The 18,286-nt window shown below is 41.7% G+C and overlaps 1 protein-coding gene across 4 annotated transcripts in view; it reads right to left on the reverse strand.

The window, feature by feature from the left end:
* The window catches only part of LOC132818130 (spectrin beta chain, non-erythrocytic 1-like), a 269,507-nt gene that overhangs the window by 229,171 nt on the left and 22,050 nt on the right, over positions 1-18,286 (reverse strand). Inside the window, exons 1-2 of one of the 4 annotated variants that reach the window (XM_060828850.1) lie at positions 6,002-6,070; positions 4,090-4,152 (exon numbers count right to left, since the gene is read on the reverse strand). The exons of 2 other annotated variants lie outside the window; for them this stretch is intronic. The gene's annotated coding sequence lies outside the window, so the exon portion shown is untranslated. Of the gene's footprint in view, positions 1-4,089; positions 4,153-6,001; positions 6,071-18,286 lie in introns of those variants that run through there. One more of the 4 variants, XM_060828848.1, reaches the window with a different exon arrangement.

Below are 18,286 nucleotides of genomic sequence, written 5' to 3' on the forward strand. Positions count from 1 at the left end.
TCAGCTCTTCCCTGATGCTGAGGGCACTGTACGAGACTTAAAGCTGAGGCTGAGTATTTTGCACTGCTACTTACGCTGTTCTATGAGAAAACAAATCAAATCTGCACCACTTTTTACTATGTTGTATGGACAGGCCAGCTCACTATGCTATATGCGCTGCTGCTCATCTTGAAGGTTTTTATGACCATTCTCTTCAAGTGTAAGAAATTACAGGAACTATGTAATCTAGTGTAGTAGAGGAAGACCACCTCCTGGTCTAACTAGAAGAATATTTAGTTAAAAAGGTAACGTTTGTTGCATGTTAGTGGTTAGCTTTAAGAAGCATTGACATAATAGACATTATTAGAGAGACATTAAGGAGTGTCAAATGTCCAGTCTCACTCCTTTGCAATCATAAGCTGGTCTGCAAAATCCATTTGACGTCATAATGGATGATGTCGAGGGTGTGGTGCTGGAAAAGCACAGCTGGTCAGGCAGCATCTGGGGAGCAGGAGAATTGGTGTTTCAGGCATAAGCTCTTCATCAGGAGTTTGTGCTTGAAACATCGATTCTCCTGCTTCTCAGATGCTGCATGACCTGCTGTGCTTTTCCAGCACCACATTCTCGACTCTGATCTCCAGCATCTGGAGACCTCACTTTTACCCTGTCATAATGGATGTTGCTTATTGCGGTCTTTGATATTAACTTATTCAGACCCATGTTCAGCATGTTGTACATCAGAATATGTTATTGATTACTTACACCTTTGAATATAATGCTGTAGGATCTTATGTAACAAACATGACAAAGAAAAAATCCACAATCTGAAAACAAATTTAACAGCAAAAACAGACAATTATAGAACACTTTGAGGCACTTGAGATGAGATTCCATGCAGAAGAATTGAAGAGAGGTGACCAAGGACACAAAAATTTTGAATGAAGAGTGCCACCAAAGATAATTGGGAAGAGAATGCTAAGGAATAAGTGGATGTCAAGCCCAGTCCCTCAAGAAAATAACACAAGGAATGGGAAGGCTAGAGAGTTAGAGGATAGACAATTGCATTGGTGATGTTCATGTAGATGGAAGCAGGAATTGGGAGGCAGGTGGAGCAAGGCAATGGAGGGTTTTGTATATTGTGCTAAATGTTTTGAATTAAGCCTGCAACTGAACAGAGTGCTCACGCAAGTTAAACAAGCAACCTACCAAGCAAACAAAAAAAGGATTGGAGGTCAAAATCATTCAATAATTTTAAACTAAGAACATATTACCTTGTCAAAATATCTTTTCGAAAAGCCATACCATATTACAACATACCACTTAATACTAGAATTACTACTATTAAAAAACAATCATTGTTGTTTTAATTGAGCATATTTGTCTAAATATAATGCAGTCTGGCTAACACAAAGCAATGTATTGCTTTCATCTTCAATAATGTCCCAAACAGTGAAGGATACTTACTGTCTAAACAACAGTACCTGATACCAACAAGACAAATTTGTACAAAATTGTCTTCTATGTTCAATTCAGGTTTTAGTTTTCAGAGCTGCACCTTCAGATGCCAGGTAGCAATTAGTAATTTCAGAAGTATACAAATAAATTAGTGTCCTTGAATAATGTTATCGTCACATATCAAATCACAATGCATGTACCAAAGATAACCAATTCCAGTCTCTGCTTTGGACAGGGTAATAAACAAATTAAACAAGTTTTTTTTCATAATTTAAACAATGGTTGGCTATTATTAAGCTCTCACCACAATATAAGGTAACTGGAATTTGCATCATTTAATTTCCATCATTGTTAGCACCATCAGATTACGCACACTAAATTTTATTCATATATCATATCTGAGAGAAAGTGAGGACTGCAGATGCTGGAGATCAGAGTCAAAAAATATGGTGTTGGAAAAACACAGCAGGTCAGGCAACATCTGAGGAGCAGGAGAGACGATGTTTCGGGTATAAGCTCTTTGTCAGGAAGTTGGGATGGGGGGGAAGGGGGCTGAGAGAGATATATAGGAGATGGGGTGGGACTGGGGGGAAGATAGCTTGGAAGGTGATAGGTAGAGGCAGGTGGGGGGTGATGATGATAGACAGGAGTGGAGGGTGGAGCAGATAGGTGGGAAAGAAGGTTGAGAGGTGGGACAGCTCAAAGGGTGGTGTCGAGTTGGAGGGTTGGATCTGGGATGATGGGAGAAGGGGCGATGAGGAAATGGGTAAAATCAACATTGTGACTGTGTGGTTGGAAGATTCCAAGGTGGAAGATGAGACGTTCTTCCTCCAGATATCGGTGGCTAGGATTTGGTGGTGGAGGAGGCCCAGGACTTTCATGTTTTTGGCAGAGTTGGAGGGCTAGTTGAAGTGATCGGCCACAGGGTGATGGGGTTGTTTATTGCGTGTGTTCCAGAGGTATTCTCGGAAATGTTTCACAAGTTGGCGTCCTGTCTCACCAACGTAGAGGAGACTACATCGAGAGCAACAGACACAGTAGATGAGATATTTGGATGTGTGGGATTTACACCACTTGCAGCAGCAAGGGAACATGCCAGGAGTGGAGGGTGGGTTGGCAGGTGGTGTGGACTTAACGAGGGAGTGCAGAGGGAATGGTCTCTGTGGAATGCTGGAAGAGGTGGGGAGGGAATTATATCTCTGGTGGTGGGTTCTGACTATAGGTGGCGGAAATGGTAGAGAATAATGCATTGTGTCTGGAGATTGGTGTGGTGGAAGGGATAGTGTTTTTACAGGAGGGGTGGTGGGAGGAGGTGTAGTCCAGGTAGCTGTGGGATTCGGTGGGTTTGAAGTAGATGTCAGCGTTGAGTCAGTTGCCAGAAATGGAGTCGGAGAGGCTGAGGAAGAGGAGGGAAGTGTCCGAGATGGTCCAGGTGAACTTGAGGTCAGGGTGGAAGGTGTTCGTGAAGTTGATAACTACCCCAAACAACCCATTGTCTGCACCTGCGCCTGCCACACCAAACATATCTCTTTATACTTTGACACCATCCTGTCCCCCTTGGTCTAGGACTCCCCACATACATTCGGGATACCACCTTCGCCCTCCACCTCCTCCATGACTTTTGTTTCCCTGGTGCCCAAAGCCTCATCTTCACCAAAGACATTCAGTTCCTCTACATGTCCATCCGCCATGATGAAGGCCTCTAAGCCCTCCGTTGCTTCCTCTGCCGCCGACCCAAACAGTACCCTTCCACTGACACACTCATTTGATTGGCTGAACTCGTCCTCACCCGTAACAATTTCTCCTTCGAACCCTGCCACTGCCTTCAGACCAAAGGGGTAGTTATGGGCACCTACATGGGCCCTAACTATGTCTGCCTTTTTATTGAATATGTGGAACAGTCTATCTTCCGTATTTACAATGGCACCATCCCCCACTTTCACCTCCGCTACATCAATGACTGCATTGGCACCACCTTGTGCTCCCACAACGAGGTTGAACACTTCATCAACTTCATGAACACCTTCCACCCTGACCTCAAGTTCACCTGGACTATCTTGGACACCTCCCTCCACTTCCGAGACCTCTCCATCTCCATTTCCAGCGACTGACTCAACACTGACATCTATTTCAAACTTACTGACTCCCACAGCTACCAGACCTACACATCCCCACCTCCACCTTCCACCTCCCCCCTCCCCAAACCACTATCCGTTACTTCCAATTCCTCTGTCCCGCCACATCTGTTCCCAGGAGGAGCAATTCCACTCCTGAACATCCCAAATGGCCTCCTACTTTAAGGATCATAATTTCCCTCCCACATGATCCACAATGCCCTCCAGTGCATCTCCTCCACTTCACACACCTCCTTGAACCCCACCCCTAGTCCTCACCTTCAACCCCACCAATATCCGGATACAGCACATCATCCTCCACCATTTCTGCCACCTACAGTCAGACCCTACCACAAGAGATATATTTCTCTCCCCACCCCTATCAGCATTCCACAGAGACCAGCTCCCTACCTCACCCCCCGCCCCAGCCTCCTCCACCCCACATTTCTAAAGAAGGCTTATGGCCGAAACATCGAGTCTTCAGCTCCTCAGATACTGCCTGACCTGCTGTGCTTTTCCAGCGCTCCACTTTTCGACTCACATATCATATCTGTTCATTTTGATTAGTGCATTTCAACGGCAAGTCTCTTCAGTTCCCAGAAAACTGAAACAAAAGTTAAGATAGTTGAATTGGCCTCGGGACATTTCCCAGCTTACTGGTAACCAATATTCTCTGTGTTACACATCAAGTCATTTGTTGGTAAACTGATCTGAATCATAATTCAGTTTTCCCTTCTATAGCATCCAACCAGCTACGTACAACTAAATACCGAGATACCCTGCCTCTTTCAAGGCTAAAGCCTTGGAAATAGATAGTGAGGACTTTGCCATCAGTGAAATTTACTTACAGTAATCATGCCCAACTAAGTGTCTAATTTTATTTGTGGAAACCTATTCAGTTGAAGCCTACACAATAAACTGTGCTGATTAGGTAGATTATTAAGTGTTTGATTATGATTAAAAGCACTATCAACAAAATGACTAAGCAAGTAAGTTATGAAAAATGTTGGTATAATTTTAAAACGTTATTCTGCAATCAAACTGAATGATTAAATGATCATAATACAGCACCCCATGTTCCAAAGCACTTTTTAATCTATGGGGTTATTTTCCCAGGATTGTGCATATTCCATCATGTTACTTGTACAAGTTTCTGCGAGCTTTTGAGATGGTTTTAACAAGCACTGTTTTGTAAACTGGTACTGGCTGTAAAACCTGCCACATGCACAGGTTAAATTCATCACCATTGAGTTTCCACTAATGGCATTCATTTGCTGACCTTCAGATTGGCTTTAAAACATAAATGGTGCCTTTTGCTGGCAAAGACAGCAATCAGCATGTTTTATAAGAATTAGTATGGAACGTTTGCTTCATTTACCAAGGAATGTAGCACTCTACCCCAAGAAAACTAGCAAATGTGTTTGCATATTTTAAAAATCTTAATCAGTAATTTACGATTAGGTTATTTCAGGGAAGAACATCGACAATGATTGAAAACTTTTTTTTAAAATGGGATCATCTTACTTATTGCTCTATTAATCAAGCTTCACTAATGCATCAAGTGTTTCTTGAAAAAAAATAATAAAAATTACATTTTAAAGTCATGCCCAATTGAGTTTGTTAACAGTAGATTTTGTATTCAGTAACGTGCACTGAGTGGTAGTGGAAACTTAACAGAAGAGCATTTATCAAAATTAATGCAATCGTGGACACAACTTGCACCCAGATCACCAATGGCACTCAAGCAGAAACTCTTAATTCTAACTTTAGTCAACATTTCAATTATTTGGTTCCACAGAGTTTTTGCCTGAAGACTTAACAGATTGATAAAAATTAACCAAGTCATCACTGGCTCTGATGATATATGTACTGTGGCTAACATGACGCAAATGATTGAAATCTTAAACAGAAAGCCACACATGAAAATACTGGTGCTTTTAAGACACATACTTCTCATGTGGGCCTGTCCTATGTTATGTCAGGCAGAAAACGCATACGACTTTAACCAGGTCATCTAGCAGAGGTCACAAACAGAAGGAAAATGCTCCTGCTAAGGTTAAAAACGTCATGAAATTCTGAGCCAACTTATATCATTACCAAGCACACTGGTCATAAAGCTGACAATATGATTTCCTAAAATAGTATGGATGCTTATGATTTCATTCAAAAGACAGTTTATAACAAAAATGTGAAATGAAATAACTTTTAAAAACAAGAAATACACTTTGACTTACAGTTGCGTTTGCTCTAATCAAACATTGCTGGAGCTATTGTTTTTAAATTTTGCATCGTCTCTGTCTCACAACTTACTCCACTGTGTGGTTTTCATTTACACATAATTATCAAACTACAATTTACTATGGCGTCATTAAATAATAATAAAAATATACACAATATTCTACTCACTAAAGCAACAATCTGCTCTAAATACATATATAAACTGTAGAAAGTACCTTCCAAATGTTCCAGGTAGCTGTACAATACTCTGGCCTGAGTCCTTTTGTGCGTTATGTGTGGAGTTGCTGGAATGACCCACAAATAACATTCACGGTAATATCACTGGGAGGAGGGGCTGGGTGTTGGCTTGGAGTGGCATTGCCTCACACAGCTGTCGGCAAATGTTATGCAGGCTGCCATTGAATACCGTGGTTATCATCAGTCAGCAAAGAAGCTCTCATTTCTTGTCAGGAGCTTAAACAGTACGTGCAATGCGCCCAATCTCAGGCACTGAAGCACAACTCACTATCAGTGAACAAAATTTCGAAGCAAACAGTTTCAAATTGATTTGAAGTATGCACTACATTGTCAGTAACAGATTGCATTTTCAGATAAAAAAATTCTTTGAACTGCATCATACTTGTAAACGTGAAATGATCGTTAATAAAATATAATAATTGGTTATCAAAGATATTCAGTTCCATATATCATTGAAAATGTTGCACTGATAATGCTTTTTGTTAGTATTTTCAGAGTTGTTATAGTGCAGAAAGAGGTCATTTAGTCACTATTTTCATACCTTCAGAATAAAACAGGAACACCGGAATTGCCAAACAATGAAAGATCATCCAGTTCACCCTCTATATCTTGGCAGTTGATTTGTACAACATTAATGGAATTGCTAATTATAGCAATAAATCTCCAACAATTCATCCACAACATGTAGAGAGAAGAAAACAAAAACCCCGTGGTGATTGGTTTGAGGAATAGAGTTCATCTGTTCCGTCTAACACTGACCTACCTAACTCATGACACTTAAAATATGTAAGCACAGGCAAATCCAAACCATCTCAATAATATTCACTGAGCAATAACAATGAAATGTGAAAGTCACCAAGTTCCCAAAAGACAATAGGCTACTCTCTGTTTCTCATTTGGAAGTACAATTGGTAATGAGTTTTTTCTAAGGGTCACCATTGCTTCAGGTGAAGCGGACAATGCAGAACCTTCATGGGAGGGCTCAACTGACTGGATGGTCAGTCTGCAATGCAAAGTCACAGCAACAGCATAGGTTCAATTCTGCACTGGCTGAAAAAAAACAACAAGAGCATTAGTTTGGAATAATCAGACTCTTCACACACACATACACACAGCTTGCACTGACAATGACATTCATTTCACTAATCATAATGTCATCACCAGCTGTCCTTTAATTCACAGGGCAGGTCTCAAACTGCAGATTTTTAGGCAAAAGTTATTATTCAAGATGCAGAATCCGGAATGCAAGATTTTCTTTATGCCCTTCTTTCTCTGTTCCCATTCTGCCTCATCATTGAGGCAGTTCTGCTCGGTAAGGTGCAGCATGATGTACTCATTGTCAACACTTTGAATAGTTGTAGCAAGTACCTCTCAATTATTAATATCAATGCTGCTCTACTTCCAAATGCATTTGGGGTACTTTCATCAGCATCTCCAGAAAACCAGCCATTTGGGAGTTGAGAAAACAGGGGCTGATTTTGGTGGCGTTTTTTTTGGGACGGGGGGAAGCGGAGTTGAACACTATTCACCATCTAGACACAACGACCAGTCCCAAGCCACTGAAGTTGATTTTTCAGTTTTAACTGAATGCTTTGTGGACTTGGCTTCAAGAAGAACACAAATGTGTCAATGATTCTCCCACTAAATTCAGAGAAAATGGTGGAGGCACTGTTGGTTAAATTCTTCCAGTACTTTTACATGTTACTGATACACAGTCCAGGTCTCACGACAGTACTGCCCTGTGGTGATATTAAGTTCTGTCTACACTAAGACCCTTGCTGACCTGTGAGAATGACAGCCTGAGAAAGATGGCTGCAAAAGGTATGGGAAGTGATCAGTATATTCCACAGTATCATCTTCAACACAAGAGGGAGATTGAATGTTTGACTGACCAGGTCTGGGTTGATGTATGAGTTTTATTTTGGCAACATTCAAGGACAGGCCTTTTCAGGACAATTGCAGAAATCCAGAGTGGCTTATAAACCTGGTGGAGGATGAGCAACAATTGTCATCTCGCAGAGATCATGCATATCTCAGGTGGTCAGTTTGCTATTAGCGTAGGGACAACTGAAGTTAAAGAGCTTTCCATCTAGCCCACAACTAATACACACATTATAGGACTGTTTCTCTTTGACGAGGTGAGCAGCCAAATGCCAGGTAAATACCATGGGGATTATCACACAGCCTTGCTGGACATTGATGCAGATGTTGAAGGGGTCTGCTTTGGATCTCCCAGTCAAGATAGCTGAAGTCATATCATCACAGAGCATGGAATTGTGGGATTGTGAAGATGTTTGGTTGGGCATCCACATCTTTGGAGTATAATCCACAGAGCTTACTGAATTTTGAATGCTTTGATTGGGTTGATGAATGCAACCAAGAATTCCTGGTGCTGTTCTTGGCATTTTACTTGGAGTTTCCTGGCAACAAGACATATCAAAGGTTCATCTGGAAGGCCTAAAAGTACATTTCATCTCTGTCAAGGTTTGGTCAGCCATAGGAAGTAGGCAATTCAGGTGAATTTGTAAACGGGGATAACAGAGAAATCCCAAGAGTTTCTGAGTGATAATCTCTCTTCTTGAAAAGAGTGACTTCTGTAGCAATGCTCAAATTCTTTACTCTGCTACATCGGCAGGGTGAGTGCATGGAGTCTCTCTATGACCAAAGACCTAAAATAGAATACAATCATAGTCATAGGCTTTGGTATTTTTCTTTGGCTTGAGTTCTTGGTGCATCTCTCCTTCTGATAATAGTTTACCCATGATTCTATTACTGGGGACTGAAACATAGTCTGGAGAGCATCAGCTGCTACTATACATTCACAGGAAATTTCTTGTTGGAAATTTTCTTTTGTGAATTGACAAATGGCATCACCATCTTGAAACACAAGGACAGCACCCTGTGCAAAGGGAGTTTTGACTATTTCATCTCAGTCCATAGATTTCCCCAATGACTTGAAAAAGGTTTTGCATGCCATGAATTGGCAATAGGCACCTAAACTTTGTGATACAGTGAGTAATGGTCCTGTTATGCCATGTTCCAAGTTCAAGTCCCACTCCAAGACCTGACGACCAAGGAAGGTCCATTCATCGCAAAGCCAAGCAGTTTGAGGATCAACCAGCAAAACCTCTGAACACATACCAATGATAGGTTGCAAGAGAAGGAGAAATTCCTGGTTAGTTGTGTGATGGACAGAAAATTGGTGCATCTATCACAATATTTTTATAAAAGCACATGTTGCCACAGTCACATGCACTGTGCAATGCCACCTGATAAACCTTGGACAGTATCCTACCTCATCTTGCAGAAAAAAATGTAGATGTTCTTCATTACAAAAATACTGTAACTATGTTAAATGAACCCCATTTACAAACTGATTTATCAAGCCTATTTGTTAATGTTTTCAAATAAATGGCAACAAACCAAACTATAATTCTGATAAATGTGACATAGTCGTATAAAGGAAAAGTATTTGTGACTTTTATATTCTGAAACTTCTGACAGGACGTAAGTGATGACAAACATTCATGTAAGTTGATGGAACACGTTATGTTCTTAGATATGCCCTTATTGCCCAGTAACTAATTCGATGACAGCATAATCAGTAACAGAACACTTCATGATCAGGGATGGATATCATGATTTTTGCACATGTTCCTATAAAATGTCTTTTTTAATGCTTTTTCAAAAGCAATTTGCAACACTTGTTGAGACAAGATGAGATATAACACATGAAGCTGTTTTACATCAGATCACAAGTAAACATACGAGTAATATCATCAAGCATTCTGTTTACCTGAAGCTCACTTCCCTCCTCAAAAAAAAATCCCAAGGCCATTTTTCAAGTGCCCAACTGAGCATAAAGTCATTGCTGCAGGTCAGCCACACATTATAGAAAATGCCCAGTGTTCATTTCTATTCATTGCCATCAAAAGAGTTGAGTAGGTTCTGGACAGCAGATTTTTTCACAGAGTCAAGAGAGTGATGCTGGAAAAACACAGCAGGTCAGGCACCATCCAAGGAGCAGGAGAATCAATGTTTCGGGCATAAGCCCTTCATCAGGAATGAGGCTTGTGGGCCGGGGGACTGAGAGATAAATAGAAGGGGGTGGGGCTGGGAGGAAAGTGGCTGGGAATGCGATAGGTAGATGAAGGCGAGGGAGAAGGTGATTTGTCGGAGAGGAGGGTGGAGTGGATAGATGGGAAAGAAGATGGACAGGTCAAGAGGGTGGTGCCGAGTTTGGAAGCTTGGGACTGGGATAAGGTAGGGGGAGGGGAAATGAGGAAACTGGTGAAATCCACATTAATTCTATGTGATTTTAGGGTCACAAAGCAGAAGATGAGGTGTTCTTCCTCCATGTGTCAGGTGGTTAGGATTTGGCGATAGCTGAGGCCCGGGACCTGCATATCCTTCATGGATTGGGAAGGGGAATTGAAGTGTCCGGCGATGGGGTTGGTTGGTGCAGGTGTCCCAGAGATGACTCTGATCTCCCGCATTTGCAGTCCTCACTTTCTCCTAGCTTTTTTCACAAAGTTAAGTTAATGCTTCAGCAGCCAACTCAAAATCACCCATGATTTTCTTGTCTCTTTCATGAGCTGACTTGCTTTGGGTGACATCTTTCCTTTCCAGAGGATTTCTAACTGTAGAAAAAAAAGTTTTGTGACAGAACTGAATACTGTGTAGCTGTATAACAGGCAGCTAAAGCAATACTACTCAAAGGGAATTTCCAACCGAGACTCCTGTTGGTTGACATGATTGTCCATCTGCTCCTTATCTCTGACTTCTCGATTGGCAGAACTGACCATCTCTCTGAACACACCCCACTGCCAAAACACTTCTTCCTCAACTTTTGAAGGAATATCAAGTCCATGTGTCATACAGCACAGTAGAGGACCATAGCAAGTTTTGAGAAGATTTGTAGCTCAGGTTGAGGTTCAGGATGTAGGTTTTCTTTCTTAACCGTTGAGGTTCATTTCCAGACGTTTCGTCACCCTACTAGGTAACATCTTCAGGGGGCCTCCGGGCAAAGCACTGCTGATAATTCCTGCTTTAGATTTATATCTTTGGTTTTCTTTGGGTTGGTGATGTCATCTCCTGTGGAGATGTCATTTCCTGTGTGATGTTATTTCCTGTTCTTTTTCTCAGAGGGTGGTAGATGGGGGTCTAACTCAATGTGTTTGTTGATAGAGTTCTTGTTGGAATGCCATACCTCTAGGAGTTCTTGTGCATGTCTCTGTTTGGCTTGTCCTAGGATGGATGTGTTGATCCAGTCGAAGTGATGTCCTTCCTTATCTGTACGTAAGGATACTAATAAGGGAGGGTCATGTCGTTTTGTGGCTAGTTGATGTTCATGTATCCTAGTGGCTAGTTTTCTGCCTGTTTGTCCAATGTAGTGTTAGTTACAGTTCTTGCAAGGTATTTTGTAAATGACGTTATTTTGCTTATTGTCTGTATAGGGTCTTTCAAGTTCATTAGCTGCTGCTTTAGTGCCATCTGCCGATTGAGCCTGCACCATCCTCAAATCCCTCCTAAACATCCTGCTCTTCTCCTTAAAATTACGCCCCTTTGTTACTGACCTTGTTATTTACATTTCAGTTATTCTCAAAAAAGATGAGACAAGTCAGGGTAACGGACTGGAATGACAAAACTAGACCTCATCATAGCAGCTATATCCTTCCTCAAACAGCATGTCCAACTCTCATATGTAACTGTAATCCGATCAGTTCTATTCAAGCCTGTCTGAATTCCAAAACCTTGCTATGAAGAAACCAAAAACCTGTGACACAACAGTCCCTCCATCCAACAAGAAGCCCTGTGCACTCTGAATCAAATGAACTATGATATCCATCTCCCGTGTACTGTTTATGTTGTTGGATTAACACATCTTCAAGGATCCTATTAACTGCCTTTCTAACTTGTCAGCTCACCTGCTGTAAAAATGCACATTTCAGATTTTTATGTGTCAAAACCAACATCGGCTAGAAAGCAGTGCTGCTCAGATTGTAAAAGGGAAGAAGAATATTCTGCTTGGATAGGAGTGAAGATATCGGGAGGGAAGGCCAGGAATACTCGGTAGTGAGGCACAACTAAAAGGACCTTAGAGATCTTCAGATCCTGTCATAGTAGGGTGGCTACTAGCAGAGGCAATAGAATAGCCAGCACAAACAATGGACCCTAGCCAAACAACCTGGCGCATGCCCACACAAAAATAGTTAGAAGTTTAAGGCCTGCCAAATAAGCATGGGACAGAGAAATTCTGCAACTACATTAATTATTTGATATTTAAGTAACTACTAATAATAACTGTACTATTAATTACACATGTAGGACAATAACCAACATATAGAGTCCAGTGCAGATCTGTTCTGAAAGGATTCTGAATGACTGGCATCACCATTCATTCAAGTAAAATGTCTAAAAATAAATTTTAGTAAACATTAGTTAGGCTCTGGCTGGTGCATTGTGTTCAACTTCAGACAACACGCTCCAGAAAGCTTGTAGAAGCTTTGCAGATTTCACGAGAACAGCTCGAGGGACAAGGGATAACTAAGCATTTAGACAATCGAAGCTGAAGTTGTTCTCCACTGAACAGAGAAAAGATGTGATTTGATAAAGACAGTTAAAAAGCATGAGGCTTTTAGATAGAGCAAGTAAAGTGAAACTAATCTCAGTGACTGAATGGCCAATAATGGGTGGGGGGGGTGGTTGGTGATTGGTAGAGCAAACCGATGATAGAAGGAAAAAAATGACTTTACTCCATGAAAGATTACACCTTGGAGCACTGAACTATCATCATGGTTGCTGCAGACACATACGTAGCCTTCAACAAAAGAAAGGATAAATACTGAAGGATTTTAAAAATTGCCAAGTTGAACAGGGGAAGTCAGGGAATGAAACAAAAGTGCAGATTTAATGAGCCAAATAGCCCACTTGTGTTTTGCAGTATTTTATGAAAAGCAATTTAGTCATGAGCAAATCATTCAGACTTTCCCATCAGTTTAATAACGGACATATTCGACTGTTGCTCGTTGTATTAATCGCAATGAATCATGAACTATTTAAACACTAGAAAAATAGTTAAACATATCACAGTCCTCCCACAGTCCAAAGACATGCAGTTTAGGTGGAATGGCCATTCTACATTGCCCATAGTGTCTTGGGATTTGTAGGTTAAGCGGGGTTAACCATGGGAAATGCTGGGTTACAGGGATAAGGTAGTGGGATGGGTCTGGGTGGACGGCCCTTCAGAGAATCAGTGTGAACCTTATGGGCTGAATGGACTGTTTCCACACTGTAGCGATTCTATGAAATACAGCATGGCTATGTCAATCAATGCTTTCTTTGAACTTTGCAACAGAAATGAGTTACAACAGATCTTGTTTCCCCTAGATAAATAATACTGAAGGTGGATTTGAGCTACGCCAATTTCCTTTGGGGCTGGTAAGCTTCCCTGGTCTGAGGGGAACAGGAAGCTGAAGGAAGGCGGGAACAATGGACTGGACCAGGGCTGATTCCCTCCACATTCCCTGGTTTATCTATCAACCACCCAGAGATTTCCAGTCATTGGACTCGACTGACAACACCAGCCCTCCACCCCACCCACATACACATACTCTGATGTGGCACCTCCCCAACTGCCACTTGGAGCAATTCGACTCTGAGCAGCTGCCTATCTGACTGACAACAGTCAGAAAATAGACACAAAAATAAAAGCAAGCCCTGACATTAAATCTGACAGGAGATCCAAAATTTGTTCACCCCATTCAATCTAGGTTGGCAGCTTTTTTCAGGGCCAAATGCAAATTATATCCACGAGTTTAGCCTAATGTTAATGCCAGCAGTCAGTTTTATATATTCCATCATTTTGGACAAATACATCAAAGAAATGAATGGAATACTGCACTTCAGGTGCCCCACATAGCACTAGCTCCAACCACCTAGTTAGAACAGACCTTACTGATTCTTAATCAAATTCATTTGCAGGCAAGGTCAGTTAATAAATAGCAAGACCATAACATCACAAGGAGGTTTATGCTGTTTTGAAGTATTTTATTCCCAGTGGAACAACTTTAAACCAAATCTGCCTTGCTGCAAATCACTCGTATTAAAAGGTGCATCATTAAATTGTGTGCCATGATGCCAAGTTACTACTGTGCTGCTTAGTATCAGTGAACTGGATAACACTTCTAATTAGTCATGAAGATGTACAGCATAGAAACAGATCCTTCGGTCCAACTCATCCATGCTAACAAGATCTCCTAAATAAATCTAGCCCCATTTGCCAGCATTTTGCCCATATCCCTCTAAATCCTTCCTATTCATATACCCATCCATGTGCCTTTTAAATGTTGCAATTGTACCAGTCTCCACCAATTCCTCTAGCAGCGCATTCCATACACGTACCACTCTCTTTGTAAACAAATTGCCCCTTAGGTCCTTTTTAAATCTTTCCCCTCTCAGCCTAAACCTATGCCCTCTAGTTTTGGACTCCCCCACCCCAGGAAAAATACCTTCTTTATTTACCCCATCCATGCTCCTCATGATTTTATAAACCTCGACAAGGTCACCCCTCAGGCTTCAATTCTCCAGGGAAAACAGCCCCAGCCTATTCAATCTCCCCCTTTAGCTCAAACCGTCCACCCCTGGCAACATCCTTGTCAATCTGTTCTGAGCCCTTTCAAGTTTCACAACATCCTACAAAAAGCAGGGAGACCAAAATTGCATGCAGTATTCCGAAAGTGGCACCGCCTTTGTCTGTCTTTCTCATTTTTAAAGTGCCGTTGTTTTGATAATTTTTTTCCCTCCAAACTTCCAAAGTTCCAACAGCTTATAAATCAGTAATTAGTGCTCCTAGAATTCAAGGAAATCAGCTCCAACACTGAAAATACCTCAAAAAAGTGAGCAGCTCTTAAACCACAATTTATCCCCATCCTCCATCTTGGATTACCCAGAATTATTATTAGTGAAAAATTATAATGCTGCTAACTCATTTGCAACCACTATGAGGTTTTGCAACTGGAACTTATTTGTGGCAAAATGTGCAATTCTTCATTAAGAACAGCAAAAACATCTCATAAATCTGAGTTACAATAATGAGTTACCTGCTCTAAGGATAAGATTAACAGATGGAAAATAAACTTATTCCTCATTGTCACTGTCAGGGTTTTATTAATAGATGAACAGTGGGAGATTGGTGGCGCAAGAGAAATGCTTTAATGATTAAAGCATCCAAGTCATGAATGAGAAATCGTTATTAATACATGAACACACACCCTCATCCATGCACAAGACCAACAACCTCAACAATTTTTTTCTGCACCTCAACCATCTCTCCCCCAACAAATGTGGTGTTATAAAAGCATGCAGGGAACTCCAAACTTTTCCAAGTGGACAAACTGACATAAAGGAAAAGCAGAATTAAAAATATCAACTAGGATAAAACATGCAGTGAAGCTTGTAAATACTGACACACTCCCTGTGCACTGTAAAAACCTTTTAAGTCGCTAAAGTTGACATGAGCAGCCTATGAAAAGTGGATTACCGTAGTTAACCGTTGTTAAAAACAAAAGTCATTTGGTACTAAACATGAAAATCCATTAAGACAGAGAATTCAGATTCTAGATATTGTGAAGTGACATTGTACCAGACAGAAACCTAATGAGCTCACAAATGTTCAACTGCCCAGATCCCCTGTCTCAAAGCCTATGCCCCAATGCAACAAGCTGCAGAGATATTATCTAAATTACTCCATGCTCCTGGCATCAACTGAAATATAGTAGCAATGTGGGAATGCATTTCACAACTTCAGTTGCTGATTGTTTCACAAAGTGTAATGGCTGCTCCTGTACAGCTTGGGGAATTTGTATTTGCATTCGGGGCATATTATGTTGACTGGTTATTAAATTCCAAACTATTACTCTGAGGCCAAAGGACACAGCATAGGGTCATCCCTAAATAAGGACTAAATGAAGGAAATCAGCCCCCGCACTGGGATTGTGAGATCAGTTGTTCTTTTCCCATCAGCTGGTTTAAGAGGAATTTTAACTTGATAGTTTGCATGCATAAACACAACCAAAACAAATATGCACACAATTTTAGCACTGACTAAAGTCATTATATTTAGATAGCTACCTCAGCAAAAACAACAACTGCAATGTACGGCTAATCCCTTCTAGAAATATCATTCCCCATGTGAAGATTAGTGAATCTGAAGTTAGGTGCAATTTCCCTTTCCAACTCGGAAAACAAATGTTGGGATAATTTCTTATCCCCTCCTGGGACAGTCACAGGCTCTTTTCCACCATGGTGCCTGTTATTAGACTGGAGAGTGGGTTGGGTTTCCTTTCCGTGGCCATGGTCAGACATGGTTGAGACAGGGGCTGCTTGATTGCCAGGGTATAGTTTGTTCTAGTCTGTTTAGCCAATTGAAGCCATTACTGTGACCGCTGGTGTATTCATTCAACTGCAGAAACTGACAAGGAGCTGGCAAGGTTGGGGATGGGCTGCTTCTCCCTTCAGAGACAGACTAGGAGGTCTACCCTGACATTGTGAGACTGGAAAGCCACCCTCCTAGACCCAGCAGGGATGGAGGCTGAGAATGTGAGCAATGGCTGCAATGCAGAGAAAGGTTCAATGACCTTATTTGCTCTAGCAAACAAAGTGAAGGCAGGCCCTTGGGTGTTCAACTTTTGGCAGACACTCCAGCTCAACAGGCTAAAGATGCAAGCTGCTCCTGAACATGGGAGGGATGTGTGCCTGAGATATCTATTAACATCTCAGCAAGATGGGCGGCATGGTGACACAGTGCTTAGCACTGCTGTCTCACAGCGCCTGAGACCCGGGTTCAATTCCCGACTCAGTCGACTGACTGTTGTGGAGTTTGCACATTCTCCCTGTGTCTGCGTGGGTTTCCTCCGGGTGCTCCGGTTTCCTCCCACAGTCCAAAGATGTGTGGGTCAGGTGAATTGGCCATGCTAAATTGCCCGTAGTGTTAGGTAAGGGGTAAATGTACAGGTTTGGGTGGGTGCGCTTCGGCGGGTCGGTGTGGACTTGTTGGGCCGAAGGGCCTGTTTCCACACTGTAAGTAATCTAATCTCATCTAATCAAAAGATTCAGAGTCATCGTGCTACTGAAGACCAGCCAGACTGATACATGTCGCTTCTGATGTCAATGACCACAGAGGGCAGCACTGTGCAAGAAGCTGTGTGCATTTTGTGCTTCACCTTGATCACCCACACTTGTCTGAATGTTATGCAAACCAGCACAATGCATAAAACCAGCAGAAGAATGTACAAGGATGACGGAGTTGCGTCAGCTTCCAGGAAATATGCTGGAACAGGATGTCTCCGTTCAATTCCCACCTGCTCCAGGATGTGTGTAATAACTTCTCTGAACAGGTTGATTAAAAATAACTACACATTCAGGAAGCTACTGTAGTAGTCACAGAACTCCTCAATGTCATGGTAATGTTCGCTGTGGAAATGCACATCCTTTCTGTTTTTGAATCTGACTGGGCAGTCACTGGGTGCCTTGGTGACCAAATGGGTGCAATTAATGATGGTCTGCACTTGGAAAACTCAAATGACTCTTTTATGCCTGGAAGGCCCCAAAAGCTTTGAGGTGAATGCAATGTCCAGCTCTCTTAAATGGGATATCACTGACCTGAGAGATTCTGTGGTAAGAAGGTGGTCATGACAAGGTCCACAGCTGATTCTCTGAAGGCCCCGTAGGTCATTAAAGCTGCAGGCGATTGGAAGATTACTGGCAGGGCATGGCCAGAGGGGTTGAGAGGTCTGCAGCTTTTGGTCATCATTTATATATAATGCAAAGGAACATTTGGCCTGTAATCTTCTATGCTATGTCATTTCAAGTAGTCATCTAAATACTTCTTAAGAGTTGGGATAGTTCCTACTCTTTCAGTAGTGAATTCCAGATACCTAATCCTCTGGGTGAAAAATGTTTTTCCTTAAATCCTCAAAACTTCCTAACCTTTATCTTAAACCTACACTCCATGGCTAGTTATCCCTCCACTAAAGGGAAATGTTCCTCAATATCTATCTGATCTATGCTCCTCATAATTTTGTGCACCTTAATCAGATGTGCCCTCAACCTTTCTCTACTCTATGGAAAAAACCCCACGCTATCCAGTCTCTCTTAATAGCGGAATCACTGTAGCCTGGACACTGTACTGGAGAGTCGAGAGTATAATGCTGGAAAAGCACAGCCAGTCAGACAGCATCCGAGGAGTAGGAGAATCGATGTTT

The sequence above is a fragment of the Hemiscyllium ocellatum genome, chromosome 8 (assembly GCF_020745735.1).
Source record: "Hemiscyllium ocellatum isolate sHemOce1 chromosome 8, sHemOce1.pat.X.cur, whole genome shotgun sequence".
NCBI classification, from domain to species: Eukaryota; Metazoa; Chordata; class Chondrichthyes; order Orectolobiformes; family Hemiscylliidae; genus Hemiscyllium; species Hemiscyllium ocellatum.